At 47.9% G+C, this 15,186-nt stretch overlaps 1 long non-coding RNA gene across 2 annotated transcripts; it reads right to left on the reverse strand.

Annotated features, from left to right (window-relative positions):
* Nucleotides 1-600: 600 nt before the first annotated feature.
* On the reverse strand, nt 601-15,125 carry LOC142417876 (uncharacterized). Of its 2 annotated transcripts, none has more exons than XR_012778144.1 (3): nt 15,069-15,125; nt 1,446-1,480; nt 601-770 (listed from the first exon to the last, which is right to left on the reverse strand). It is a non-coding gene; the product is annotated as an uncharacterized LOC142417876 (long non-coding RNA). The 2 variants fall into 2 exon arrangements; XR_012778145.1 differs by lacking the exon at nt 15,069-15,125 and adding an exon at nt 7,673-7,799.
* Between the last annotated feature and the right edge of the window lie 61 nt (nt 15,126-15,186).

Below are 15,186 nucleotides of genomic sequence, written 5' to 3' on the forward strand. Positions count from 1 at the left end.
TACTTTTCTGAAATTAATCCTTAGACATCTAGCTATGTAACAAAGTAGAGAACAGTTCTTTAATGTTGCAGAATTGTAGTACAGTTTAGCAGTATTACTTCAACTTTGTGTGCTCTAGTGAATTTGGATGTTGCCATCGCAGAGACTTTGTATTAAATAAGTCTCTGATTCTTTTTAAAATGCTACCCAAGAGTCTCTGAGAGACTTCCTTGTCTGATAGCAAATAGTGGCTTTTCACTGGAAAATTTACTTGCTATGAACAATTCATCTTGCATTATGACTGATATAAATGTCACTATAGCCTATTCTGCTTTCTAGAAATCTTAAACTGCTGATTTTCTTCCTTTTCCTTAAAAGCTGGTAAATTTTGGTATTAATTCTGGTGGCAGAGGCTGGAAGTCAGTCACTGCTGTTTGAAAACATAGCAACTCATTTTGTGTTGCACAGATATCCAAAGCTAATATATAAGCTGAAGGAAAAAATGCTGCCTTCAAACCTAGAATAAAATTACTGGTGATAGAGACAGTCCCTGATATAAATGGATATTCAAGACTTATAGGAAGTTAAATGGAATTACAAGGTATATGCTTTGCCCAGAAGTTCACAGGAGCCATACACCTACCTTGAAATTTTCTGTCAAGACTGGGCACAGCACACCAAAGAGACTTTTATAGAGTCTGGTATGCAGATGCTCTGGATGTTTCCTTTTCCTTCCGTCAAAATATATTTTGGCAAACCATCTTTGGCAAAACATTGTCTGGCAAACTTAACTAACGGCATAATTGTCATTTGATTTGACTAGATATATTTAGAAATGTTTTACATCTTACCATTCCTTTGGATACATTTCCTATAAATAGTCTGACAGGGCTATTAATAAGGGAATCTTGACTAGGCAAGGCACTTAAAGAACTTGGATGCAGAATTTATAGGTTCCTTTACTGTCTGTACGGATAACTTGATCTTTGACCCAGGCGAGATTCTTTGGCATTTCTGTACTGCAACTATTCCAGAAGTGAAATGGGAATAATACAATGTATCTTGTGCACATGGTCCTGTGAATTTAGGGGTTGCCTTTACAGCCTTAGAAAACACAGTTCTACAAAAGACAAATCATGACTAAATGTCATTCAGTAATTCATTATATGTTATATTGAAAAGGGGAAAACCAGACACATATTGTGGGCCAGGACTTTGACTGCAATAGCGCGAGATCCAGAGGGAATCCAAGAGACAGCAAGTCAGAACACAAGTTCAAGTTTGGACACGCAATTCATGCCTAGAGTGTGAAAGGTGACCCCTTAGCTATAAAAAGAAATAAATATCTATGCGAGCAAATCTGCACTTGGTATTTTGCAGAAACTGAAAAATTCTAAATGTGCATACTAGAGGAATGTTCAGTGTTGCTGTAGTCAGTCATAACTGATATTAGAGAAAAGTCTTACCTAGTCTTAAACAAATTACTCATGGTACCTCACACCTGAAAAAAGAAAATTATATTGCTTTTTTTCAAAACATTTCTGGTTTTAAAAGATTTAGTGCTTTTGTTACAGAAGTGATCTAGAAGAAATGTGTGACTAGCACTTTTATTAATAGGGAAGTTATTCATACTGAAACTTATTTATGTTTCTCAACCTTTATTAAAGATACCCTAAGGGTTAAGAGAGACAAACATGGAAAAATAACCTAGACCAGGAAATACCTTCAACCCCAAATATATGCATACTCAATAAGTACACAGTGATACTTCCCATTTCCCCTCACACAAATAAGAAGTGTTAACATGCCTTAAAGAGCTTAAGTCTGTGTCTCCAACATTCATGTGTCTATTGTCAACATATAACAAGCAATGTCCTTAATCAAGTCAGGAAGCAGGGGAGGTCCCTGTAGCCCTTCATGATCTACAACTCCAAAAAACCCACCCCTCCACCCAAACACAACTCTATACACAATCACACACACAGCATACAGTCCGAGATCCTCTGCACTCTGATACATCCTCAGTCCAGCACTCCCATCCCATCACAAATATCTTGCACATTTACACATTCATACAGTTCCAGCAACAAATGCTATCAACATAGTGCAGCCTGTATCAGAGCATTAGAGGTAGTAGGCAGTCCTGTACAATGCTGATACTCTGAGAAAGGGAGAATTTGCCGGTAGTCCTGAAAGGGTGACTGATCTAGTTCTAGGAAAAGGGCACTGTCACTTGAGCTGCTTTAAACACTGTCAGATCTAAACACGCTCTTCTCCTGGTCACTGGCATTTTGGTTATTAAAAGAGCTCAGTGGGTAAAGCTCGGTGAATAACACAGGGGCAAGGTCAGAAAAATGATGCCTGTGATCTAAGGTAATATCCAGCGTCACGCACTGGCCTGTGCACGAAGAGCTTGTTCCAAGGAGAGCTCTGGCACTGCAGCAGCCACTTTTCTGGAGTTCAAACCCAGAGCTCACCCCTGGGCTCCCTGCGCAGGGCATAGAGAGGCTGATGGAAACACCCTGTGTCCTGCCCAGGAGGAGCCCAGAAACAACCAGTGGGAAACAGTGAGCGCAGCGGTGCATCTGAAGTCTTGCCTCTCTGGGCAATCTCTGACTCCCACGGACATGCAGAAGTTAGAGGGCAGAATCATAGCATCATAGAATGGTTGGGGTTGGAAGGGACCTTAAAAAGATCATCTAGTGCAACACCCCTGCTGTGGGCAGAGGTACCTTTGACTAGATCAGGTTGCTCCAAGCCCCATCCAACCTGAGCTGGAACACTTCCAATGATGGGGCATTCCCAAATTCTGAGGCCAGTCTGTTCCAGTGTCTCACCAGCCTCATCTTAAAAAATGTCTCCCTTAGATCCAACCAGAATCTGCCCTCTTCAGTTTAAAAACTTTGCCCCTTGTCCTGTCGCTACAGGTCTTGGCAGAATGTCTGTCTCCATCTTTCTTATAAGCCTCCTTTATATATTGAAAGGCTGCAATGAGGTCTCCTCAGAGCCTTCTCATCTCCAGGCTGAACAAGCCCAACTCTCTCAGCCTTTCTTCACAGGAGAGCTGTTCCAGTCCTTGGATCATTTCTGTGGCCCTCCTCTGTGCCTGCTCGAGCAGGTCCATGTCTTTCTTGTACTGCGGGCCCCAGAGCTGGATACAGTACTCCAGGTGGGGTCTCATGAGAGCAGAGTAGGAGGGGAGAACCACCTCTCTCTGCAGGACTGCTCTCAACCCAGTCATCCCCTGATATATACTGATAGTGGGGATTGCCCTGACCCAGGTGCAGGACCTTGCACTGGGCCTTGTTGAACTTCATCACGTTCACATGGACCCACTCTTCAAGCCCAGCAAGGTCCCTCTGGATGGCATGCCTTCCCACTGGTGTATCAACTGCACCACTCAGCTTGGTGTCATCTGCAATCTTGCTGAGGGTGCTCTCACTCCTACCACGTACAGAATCACAGAATAGAATCATAGAATGGTTTGGGTTGGAAGGGACCTTAGAGACCATCCAGTTCCAAACCCTCTGCCATGGGCAGGGATACCTTCCGCTAGATCAAGTTGCTCAAAGCCTCATCCAGCCTGGCCTTGAACCCTTCCAGGGAGGGGGCATCCACAACTGCTCTGGGCAACCTGTTCCAGTGCCTCACAACACTCACAGTAAAGAATTTCTTCCTAATATTGAATCTAAATCTACCCTCTTTCAGTTTAATACCGTTACCCCTCGTCCTATCACTACACTCCCTGATAAAGGGTCCCTCCCCATCTTTCCTGTAGGTCCCCTTCAAGTACAGGAAGGCTGCTGTAAGGCCTCCCCGGAGCCTTCTCTTCTCTAGGCTAAACAACCCCAGCCTGTCCTCACAGGGGAGGTGCTCCAGCCCTCTAGTCATCTTCGTGGGCCTCCTCTGGACCCGCTCGAGCAGGTCTGTGTCTTTCTTATGCTGGGGGCCCCAGAGCTGAACACAGTACTCCAGGTGAGTGGAGACTCACAAGAGGGGAGTAGAGAGGGAGAATCACCTCCCTCGACCTGCTGGCCACACTTCTTTTGCTGCAGCCCAGGATGTGATTGGCTTTCTGGGCTACTAGCACACATTCTTGGCTCATATTCCGTTTTTCATCCACCAATACCCCCAAGTCCTCTCCACAGGGCTGCTCGCAATCCACTCTTCGCCCAGCCTGTATCCACGTTTGGGATTGCCTCGACTCAGGTGCATGACCTTACCCTTGGCCTTGTTGAACTTCATGAGTTTTGCACGGGCCCACCTCTCTAGCCTGTCAAGGTCCCTCTGGATGGCATCCCTTCCCTCTAGAGTATCAACCACACCACTCAGCTTGGTGTCATCTGCAAACTTGCTGAGGGTGCCCTCAGTCCCACTGTCCATGTCCCCAACAAAGATGTTAAATAATACTGGCGCCAGTACGGACCCCTGAGGGACCCCACTCGTCACTGGTCTCCACCCGGCCATTGAGCCATTGACCATCCGGCTCATCCGGCCAATGTGAACATCCGGCCAATTCCTTATCCATTGAGTGGTCCACCCATCCAATCCATGTCTCTCCATTTTAGAGACAAGGATGTTCTGCGGGACAGTATCAAATGCTTTGCTCAAGTCCAGGTAGATGATGTCAGTCACTCTTCCCTTATCCACCAGTGTGGTAACCCCATCGTAGAAGGCCACCAAATTCATCAGGCATGATTTGCCCGGCTTAGTGAATTCATGCTGGCTGTCACCAGTCACCTCTCTGTTCTCCTTGTGCCTTAGCATAGTTTCCAGGAGGATCTGCTCCATGATCTTGCCAGGCCCAAAGGTGAGACTGACCAGCCTGTAGTTCCCTGGGTCTTCCTTCTTTCCCTTTCTAAATATGGGGGTTGTGTTTCCCCTTTTCCAGTCACTGGGAACTTCACCAGTCTGCCACGACTTTTCAGATGTGATGGATAGTGGCTTAGCAACTTCGTCTGCCAATTCCCTCAGGACCCTCGGATGCATCTCACCACATCCCATGGACTTGTGCACATTCAGGTTCCTTAGATGGTCTCAAACCTGATCTTCTCCTATGGTGGGCAATACTTCATTCTCCCAGCCCCTGTCTTTGGATTCTGTGAACTGGGCAGTGTGGCGAGAACACGTGCGGGTGAAGACCGAGGCAAAGTAGCTGTTGAGTACCTCAGCCTTCTCCATGTTGGTTGTAGCCAGGTCTCCTGTTTCACTCATCAGGGGCGTACGGTTTCTTTCATCTTCCTTTGTTGTCCTATGTACCTGAAGAAACCCTTCTTGTTACTTCTCACGTCCCTAGCCAAGTTCAACTCCAGCTGTGCCTTGGCTTTCCTGACCCCTTCCCTGCACTCTCGGGCCATATCCCTATAATCCCTATAATCCCCCCAGGATGTATATCCCTGCCTCCACTGCCTATGCAATTTGGTTTTGTGTCTTGACTTAGCCAAGCTGGCCTCCTGCCTCCCCTGCCCGACTTCTAGTACACTGGGATTGAGAGCTCTTGCACCCTAAGAGAAATGTCTTTAAATATCTCCCAGCTCTCGTTCGCTCCTTTGTCTCTGAGGGCAGTTTCCCAAGGGATCCCACGCACTAGCGCCCTAAACAGATGAAAGCTTGCCTTTCTGAGGTTGAGGGTCCTGACTCTACATTTGCCCGTCCTGTACCCCTCAAGACTGAGAATTGTGCCAGGGCATGATCACTGCAGCTAGGCTACCCCAGTCTTGACCTCTCTGATAAGTTCTTCTGCGTTAGTGAGCAACAGGTCCAGCAGTGCCTCTCCTCTGGTCAGGTTCTCCATCACCTGTACTAGGAAGTTGTCCTCAGCGTACTCCAGTAGTTTCCTGGACTGCTTGCAGTTTGCTCTGCTGCTTTTTCAGCAGATGTCCAGGTGGTTGAAGTCCCCTATCAGGATCAGGGCCTGTGAGCATGATGCATCCTGCAGTTGTAAGACAGAACTCTTCATCAACCTCCTCTTCCTGATCAGGTGGCCTGTAGTAGACACCAGCCACAAAGTTTCCTTTGTTGGCTTGGTCTCTAATTCTCACCCATAAGCTCTCGACGTGCGCATTGCTGTTCTTCAAAGATAGCTCCGTGCAATCGATCCCCTTTTGGACGTAGAGGGCCACTCCCTCACCTCTCCTTCCTTGCCTGTCCCTTCTGAATAGTTTATAGCCACCAATCACAGCACTCCAATCGTGCGGTTCATGCCACCACGTTTCTGTGATAGCAATCTGGGCAGTGGCTACCAGCTCCTCCTCTTTGTTTCCCATGCTGCGTGCACTGGTATAGAGGCACTTCAGCAGGGCTATCGGCCACATGCCCTTTTTAGAGGAGTTCGCCCTAATTCCCTTGAGGCAATTCACAGGTGTTTCCCTTTTGCTTCCTAATGCCTTGGCAGCCCCTGGCTCTTCTCAAGTGCTTAGAGCTCTATTCCCTTCCCCCACTAGATCTAGTGGGGGATAGTATGTCATTAATGAAGATACTAAATAGTGTTGATTCCAATACGAGCCCATGAGGGACACCACTGGTTTCCATGTGGACATTATGCCTTTGACTATAACTCCTTGAATGTGGCCACCCAGCCGATTCCTTATCCATCTAACAGTCCATCTGTCAAAACCATAACTCTCCAATTTAGACGCAAAAATGTTGTGGGGGGCCGTATCAAAGGCGTTACAGAAGTCCAGGTAGATGACATCAGTTGCTCTTCCCTTGTACGCTGACGCAGTCACTCCATCGTAGAAGGCCACTAGATTATTCAGGCACAATTTGCTCTTGGTGAAGCCATGTTGGTTGTCTCTAATCACCTCCCTCTTTTCCACAGAGACTTCGACAGAAATTCCAGGAAGGTCTGTTCCATGATCTTACCAGTCACTGATGTGGGGCTGACTGGTTGGTAGTTCCCAGGGTCCTCCTTATTACTCTATTTAAACAATGAGAATAATTCCAAGGACAAAAATAATTCCAAGACAATTCCTGTATAAGTCATGTGAGCCTAACTGACTGTGGGCAGAGTCAAGGAGAGGTAATGACCTGACTTCCACTCGGATTTAGAAGGAAAAACATTCCAAGAGAAGACCACTTGTAGGTGAGAAGTAGACTAGGAGATCTGTAAAGGAGAACCCAGAAATCTGCAGACAGCAGCTTCCAGAAAGGAAGATGCGGAAGGCTGCCTGACTGCTCAGGGTGCAGAAGAACTGTAGCACGCAACGCACTGTCCCACCTAACCCTGCACGTAGCTGGATGGTGTTGGAGGAGGCTGTCCTTTGACAGAATGTTTCCCTCGTCAAATGCTACCAGCAGATACAAATCCACAGCATGAATGTATGCGCTGGCTACCTCTTGAAGAGGAAACTGCAGTCACAGTGGAGCTCTATCTGGAATTTCTGTGCTCAGCACGGAAGTTGACCTCTGCCTATTAAAAGCTTGCATTGATACCTTAGTCCCCAGATACAGGCAATGGAAGTCAACAGAAAGCAGTTACAGATGTGTGGGCTGTGTTTGGTGTGATGGAGGAAAACATACTTTGAACGGTGACTGCTGTTAATCAAGTAATAGTCAGGAAGATTATTGAAAGCAACCAAAATTCTCCAAACTATTGCATATAGAGGTTCAGTCTTTGCACTGAGAATACTTCCGCTAGTGAGTTCAGCTAAAAAAACCACAAAAACTCTCCATCAGACAGTGATATGCCCACCATTGTGTGACTTCTGAAAGTGGCACCAGATGTGTCTTCTTATCCTTCTCTCAGTTGTCTTGTAGCGCAAATATGGTACAAGCTTGGTAGGTCAGGCCCAGCGGTGGTGGTGACAGGGTTGACACTATTCCAGGCTCAGCTTTAAACATTTCGCTGTAACACCAAGCAAACAGAAATGAACGCTGGAGAAGTCCCATTCCCGGTCATGCTACCCATTCAGCATGCCCACCATTCATAACCATAAGCTGTAACTTTTCCTTTTGGAAATTAATGATAATTAATTCTTAGAGCAGCAGCAGCAGCCTCGTAACCTGTCTAGTTAGAAGGAAATTCCAGGACCAGTATCTCCATGTCATTGTCATGGAACCACCTCCAGGCCTCCTGCGTAGGTCCTCCACTCCTGCCACCCTGGACTAAGCCGACCAGGACCTCCTGACCAGTTGCAATAACAGGAAAAGAAGCATGGTTGCAAGCCGCTGGCCTCCATTTCAGGCCCACTGGTCTTCTTTTGTACCCAGAGAGAAGCAACTAAAGCAAGCCCAGTTGGACCATGTGGGAATTAACCGGCAAAGTTCCAGAAGGCATCTTCTTGGGGGTCAGTATGCGTGGTGTAAAATTTAACCTCGTCAGCAGTGAATTCCAGTACAGAAAGGCAGCTGAGTTGGTGAGCTCCCATCTAAGTCTTTGAAGGAGCACAGCATCAAGGTCACCATTGCACAGCTCATGCTTTCACAATAGCATTGGGTACCTTTGTCGCTCATTAGATTCCTTTAACCATGCAGCCACCCTAGAGCAGCCACACCATGGATTTCACAGACATTTTGAGGAGGGGTATTCATGGTGTCATAACAGGATAAGCCATGCCTCTTTTCCCAAGCCATCCTGAAGGGCCGCAGTGATCATGTAAAGTCCTCTTCTTCTCTGAAGTTTTAGTCAGGCCACTAAGTAGCAGCCAGCCGGCTGTTCTTCCTCCCAGAAAACATCTCAGCACAGCTTGTGGAGGTGAAGTCCCATACCTGTTGTGAGCCACAATGGACGGCATGGCCCAAAGTGAGCTGCCCATTTTTCCAGCTAGCTGGTCCTGCTACCCTGGCCATTCTCATTAGTTTCTCCTTTCCCAGTACTTCCTCCAGATAGTTACTCTTTCCTCCACCAGTCTCTCCAGCCAGGCCTTCCTTCGTTACACTCCCACCCCCCAACCGCTTGTGCCCTGCTAACAGTTCTAGAGAGCTGCTAGCTGAAGGGATTACCTTCAGCACTGACGAACGAGCAACTTCTTCCAAATCTTCTGCCTTTAGCAATACCCCATGGAGCAACCAGAAGGCACAAAGTCTGTGCTGCTGAATGGGCCCAACTGAAAGAAACTGATGTGCCTGTGCACAACAGGAAGGTTTCCTTCCCATTCTGGCATGCCTGTCATTTTGACGCACATGCCCCTAAATACAGCCAACTACAAAGCACAGATCAAACATACTTTGGGCCTGCCCATCGGTCCCTTGTGTCACACCATGCTTCCTGTTGACACTGAAGCCCGTGACCATCTGCAAGCAGGAAGGTGTCTGTTGGCCCTGCACACTGCAGGAGGGATACTGAGTCATACCAGCCAGTGGACATGGCTGCCAGACCTCAGACCTCAGCTAGCCCTTTGAGACTTGGCAGAAAACTATTCCTTGACCTGGGCCCCACAGTGTTTGTTCCCAGCCAATGTGGGCTTTTCCCCCAGTTGCTGCTGGAACCATTGTTTCACGTAGGTATTACACATACTGTTAAGTTCAAGACTTATCACATCCCTGGTAAGGTAAGAAGCCACCCCCAGAAACATCGAAGGCCAGGATGGAGTCAGACCCCCTCTCATCTGTTTCCAAAATGCTTCTGTGAGACAGAGCTGAACCTACTACTCTTCTGCTAAGCCCAGAAAGGTGGGATAGAGTTTGCGGTTCTGGTAGATGACTTTGAAAAAGCAGTCCCTGTGGGATTTGCAGCATGCTGGTGTTATCAGCCATGCTGTCTGGATTAGCAGAGCATGCCTGCAGGGATCAGTGCACCCTGTGAATCACCAGTGGATCATGTGACATGGAAGATCTAGCTTCAAGCTAGTGTGTAGCAAGGCAGACTTGAACACTGGTTGCTGAAGTGGGAGCTACAGCAGAGGCGACATGTCAGTGTGTCACCAATGCATCCACAACTCCTTCCTTCCTTCCTTCCTTCCTCCCTTCCTTCTTTCCTTCCTCCCTTCTTTCCTTCCTTCCTTCCTTCCTTCCTTCCTTCCTTCCTTCCTTCCTTCCGTCTTCCTTCCTTCCTTCCATCCAGATTTTTTAATTTGTTTCACAGAATGGATTTCCTATTCACACGGTTAATGGGATGGTGTCTCTCATGAGTGGTGTTGCATGGCACTTCTTAGGTGAAAAAATAAAGATATTGTAAACCTCCATTCAGTAATGGGTAGGGTTTGCATTTGTTCATAGCTGAACCCAAGGTGCTTAGAGGTGAAGCAAAAGCATGCCCAGCATGAGCAGAGACAAAGGATGTTTGAAAACATCCACTGTAAGAAGTGCAGCTTTCAAATGGTGTTGTCAGCTATGCTGCAATTATTTGTTAAGCATGCTGAGAGAAACGTCACCAGACCCGACGGGCAGTCTGACAGGGAATGCCCAGCCTCCACTTCAGCAGTGTTTCTTCGGACAGCAGTCCTCTGTGTAAAAGGAGAACTCCCAGGAATGCTAGCCCAAGCTGAACAGAAATGCCAGCACCCTAATCCTTTGGAGGAAAACTCCTCTTCCCTGCCCTTCTGCTAAGACATGGCTGAGTGCTGGAGCCTGCATATGGTACAGACACAGTTTCCTCATTAAGAAGCGTGTTTATTCTGCTGATGGGCATTGAGTCACATCAAATTAAATATGAGGAGTGCTTTCTCCATGCCTAGCATACCATGTCTACTCCACGTAGGTGTTTGTGGGTTATCTGGTTAAGATATATCCTATCTCAGGGTAGCCATGAAGAGACCGGAATGGCCTTTTGCCGTCTCCTCATGCTGCTTCTCCACTCAGGGACCGATTTCTCAGATCTTCCCTGACCTCACAGCAGGGAAAAGGGAACTGAACGCATCTTCCCTTTAGGGAGTTTGAGTCACAGCTTTTTCTATTGGTTGTGTCTTCTCTTTCCAGTGATGACATTCTTACATGGCTTCCTGCAGCCTGAAGAAGACTGAGCATCTCAGTGGAGAAGGACCAGATTGTCTAACTGAAAAGGTAAGCCGAGTAGCTGGTAGGACAGACCTGTCGTTTGAAGTTGGGCTGCACTTGAATGAGTGCCCGAGTTGCACAGTTACTCAGACGCCTCTAATGTTCTCAGCTAATATCTCTGGAAGCAATCGCAGCTGGGCAGTGGGTCCTGGCTGAGAAGGTGACCTTGTGAATGCCCTTTCCATCACCCATCACCTTCCGAATGCCCTTTCCATCACCCATCAAAGCAACTGGAGGGCTCCTGCTACCGGGCAGGTGAGGAGGGGAACAGGCCTCTTGGGTAAGAACAGGGAAGGAAATGGGTCAGAAATGAAGCAATGATGGCAACGTGCCACCACATAGCCAGCGCCCATAGTGTCAGGGTGCTCTAACAGTGCTTGCGTCCCCTGTCCTGAGGAGATTTCCTGCTCACGCCACTAAAGGCTGCTGGGGACACACCTTTCTCCCCATGAGGCTTGTACTTGGCAAGGTCTGAGTTTAACCCGAGAGATGGGGACATTGTTTGAGCGCTAAGCAAGTAGATTTGGGAGAATGTACCTCATATGCTCTCCAGCTTAAGCTGCAATGGCCATTTCCCTTGGTCACTGCTTTGCCAGGCAGCACAGGTGTATATTGCCTTCCTTCTAGATCAGTCTCTTCAGCTCCCTGAGAAGTTCCTCCAGCTAGCCAGTATCTTGCAGGGTGACTCGCAGGGTGTCAGAGCAGAGCCACCCCATCACCCCACACTGCTCTCAGCCTCACATGTTAGCTAAGCTTGGACTTTACCTCTTTGGGCTCCGATTCCAAAGCCTTCCTGTGTGCTGGACTGTGTTTCCCCAGCATTCTCCTTCAGTGGTGTTTTACTTGGATGCTTATTGTTTGCTATGCTCAGTGGGCATTCTCCATCACAGCTTCATCAGCAGAGCTGATGTACATGAGTACATGAGACAGATCAGAATCTGCTGACAGTGGCATTAGAAGTAACACGCCTTGGGATTTATAGTGTAAGTTTAAGCAAGTACGTGGTTATAATTGATAAGACATTCCTCGGAATCTGTCGCATAAATGCGCCAAAGTTGCTGACCAGCCTAGGAGTATTTTCCGGGCATTTCAGTGTGACAACAGCTGTTGGATGTTTTTCTCCAATCTGTCAATTTCATTTTCTCCCATTTTAGTTTTCATCCTGGTGGCGTCCTCTGAAATTGCTTGGTTGCCCTTTTCTCCACTGTTTCCTGGGCCCTGTGTTATTTTCAGGGAGTGTAATCATAGTATCGTGTGACCGTAATCATTAAGCTGTGCAAACAGGCAGTGAGTGACATGGCAGCTCAACAGCAGAAGGCCTGCTGTCCTTGTGTTTCCTGCCTTACCCGCAGTCACTGAAGCTCAGCATTCCCTAGCAGACTTTGCTGGGCAGCTCTTCTCCATACTTGCACATGTCGGCACTTTGGCTGCTGGCTGATGAACGTTAGTATTCTGAGCGAGCAGCACACTCACTGCCCCTTAGAAGTTGCTTCACATCTGTAAGGGTGGATCACAGCACAGATCGATTTTGTTCCATAATAACAACTAGGAACACTGGGTTTTCCCAATGAGCTACATTCCCAAGAACACGGCACTGACGACCTTCCAAGTTCCCAGACTGGAGGGAGGTGAGGGGCAGAATGTCATCATCCCACTGTAGCCCTGCTCTGCTTCTGTGTGTGAACAGCGAGGGCCTAGGTGGGCTTTGCTTGGGTTCACAGTGCCATTTTCACATCCACTTCACAGGGGCAAATATTGTGATTACTTGTGTGTTTTGAGCCAGCATAAAGGTAGACCGTGAGAGTGACTCCTGTACGCTTCACTGTGCAGAAGGCTTCCTCTGAGGCAGCTGCTCTGTTCCTCGTGGGGAGACCATGTCCCAGGAGAGGATGGCGAGAACCCAGGATTCTGGGTTCACACAGTGTCGTTCGGCTGACGTCACACTCTTCCAGCCTGATGAGGGAGAGCACATCCAGGCCCGGTGCTGATTCTCAATGTTTGAGGCAGAAAAGGAAACGTGCCTGACTGAATCTTTCTGAGAGAAGAGCAGCATCTTCTAATTTTAGATGTGGGCAACTACTCTGTGCCCTAAGATGGCAATTACAAACACATTGCAGTTACAAACACATGAGGAAGATTCAGTAGTCCATATGTTGAATACCATTATGGGTTATTAGAGGAAGGTTATCCCTAGAAGGAGACATGATCGGGGTGCAGGAGCTTTCCTAGGGAAGTCCACTCCATGAGCAAAGCACACTATGCTCAGCTTTCACCCAGTAGCTCTGCACAGCAGTGTGTCTCAGCGTCAACATTCTGGGACTTTTTTCCCATGGCACATACATTGGCCTTATGTCAGGCCCATGAGTAGAATTTTTTGGCCAGCTGGGTAAGGACCTGTACAGTTTGAAGGAATAAACCAGGCTCTTTCTTGGCTGCTTCTCACTCCAAGGTAGCTTATGATTACCTCCTGAGCCGGTTACTTTGTGCTCACCAAGAGTGGTGAACCGGCAGAAATACGCACATCGGAAGAGCACACAAGGCAAGGCAAGGCCACAGCACATCAGTTTGCTTGTGCTGATGGAAAGTCCTGACTGAGAGCATGTGCCTCCATTTCTTCTCAGGGACAGAACAGGAACTGAACAGCTTCCAAGACGCATTCCAACAAAGCTACTGCCTGTTACACTTAGGAGAAGAGACCCAGTAAAGGACCTGGTATGTCGTGTAGTAGTCCTTCTATGAATGCATTACCTTTGCCACAGTGTGGTGTGCACCAGTTCCTTCGTTACAAGATTATCAAAGAAAGTGTCTACTATTTTGGAAAGGGAAACTCTGCACCCTGCTTCACATGCTCAAGCTTCCTTGGCAGAGGACAGTGCAGGTTCTGTAAAGCAAACTTATGCTTGTATGGAGTAGCCCTACCATGACATGTAAGAGGGATACTCAGGAAATGCTGTGTGTCATCTAGGCTTTACCCAGCACCACCTGAAGCTTTGGAGATGTGGTTGTGGATGGGGATTTGTGGTGGGGTGACCTTGGCTGGATGCTAGGTGCCCACCAACCACTCTATCACTTCCCGCCTCAGCAGGATGGGGCGGAGGAGAAAATAAGATGGAAAAAACTCGTGGGTCAAGATAAATGCAGTTTAATAAAGCAAAAGCAAAGGCCATGCATGGAAGCAAAGGAAAACAAAAGATTTATTCTCTACTTCCCATCAGCAGGCACTGTCCAGCCACTTCCCGGGAAGTAGGGCTTCAGTACTCATAGCGGTTGCTCTGGAAGACAAACGTGGTAATAACGAATGCGCCCCCCCACACACACCTCCTTTCTCTTAGCTTTTTTTGCTGAGCAGACGTCATATGGTATGGAATATCCCTTTGGTCAGTTTGGGTCACCTGTCCTGACTATGTCCCCTCCCAAGACCTTGCCCACCCCCAGCCAGTGGTGGGGGAGGAATGTTGGAGAGACAGCCTTGATGCTGTGTGAGCACTGCTCAGCACCAGCCAACACACTGGTGTGTTATCAACACCTTTCTAGCTACCAATACAAAGCACAACGCTATGAGGTGAAAATAACTCCATCTCAGCCAGGCCCAATCCTGGATTCTAGAGTCATCCAAGAGTAGCAGTCATCAGAGTAGCAGATAAGCATGAAGAAGCAAAGCTCAGCACAGAGGTGCTGCTGCCGTGGTAGAGCCATTCAGCAGGCCAGACTGCCTGATGAGCCCTGGTTGTTGATGAGGCTAGACCTGGAAACCAGGTACGTTGAAGCCCTTTGGATAATGCTGTCATAGGCATGCAGCTATGGAGCTGTCAGTTGCAACTGCTCACTGCTTTGCCAGGCAGCACAGGTGTATATTGCCTTCCTTCTAGATCAGTCTCTTCAGCTCCCTGAGAAGTGCCTCCAGCTAGCCAGTATCTTGCAGGGTGACTCACAGGGTGTCAGAGCAGAGCCATCCCATGACCCCACACTGCTCTCGGCCTCACATGTTAGCTAAGCTTGGACTTTACCTCTTTGGGCTCCAATTCCAAAGCTTTCATGCATGCTGGACTGTAATTCTCCCAGCTTTCCTAGGGAGGTCCAGTAGTGCTGCTACTGTTGCAATCCACACATCTCTCGCATAAAAACAGTGGGATTCAAAAACTATGTGTTTATACCTGTGTCTCCTTGGGGTACCTCATTTGGCGGTGTCGTGGTTTAACCCCAGTCGGCAACTAAGCACCATGCAGCCGCTCGCTCACCCTCCCCCCTCTCCGGTGGGAGAATCTGAAAAGC

Source organism: Mycteria americana, chromosome 16 (assembly GCF_035582795.1).
Source record: "Mycteria americana isolate JAX WOST 10 ecotype Jacksonville Zoo and Gardens chromosome 16, USCA_MyAme_1.0, whole genome shotgun sequence".
Taxonomy (NCBI): domain Eukaryota; kingdom Metazoa; phylum Chordata; class Aves; order Ciconiiformes; family Ciconiidae; genus Mycteria; species Mycteria americana.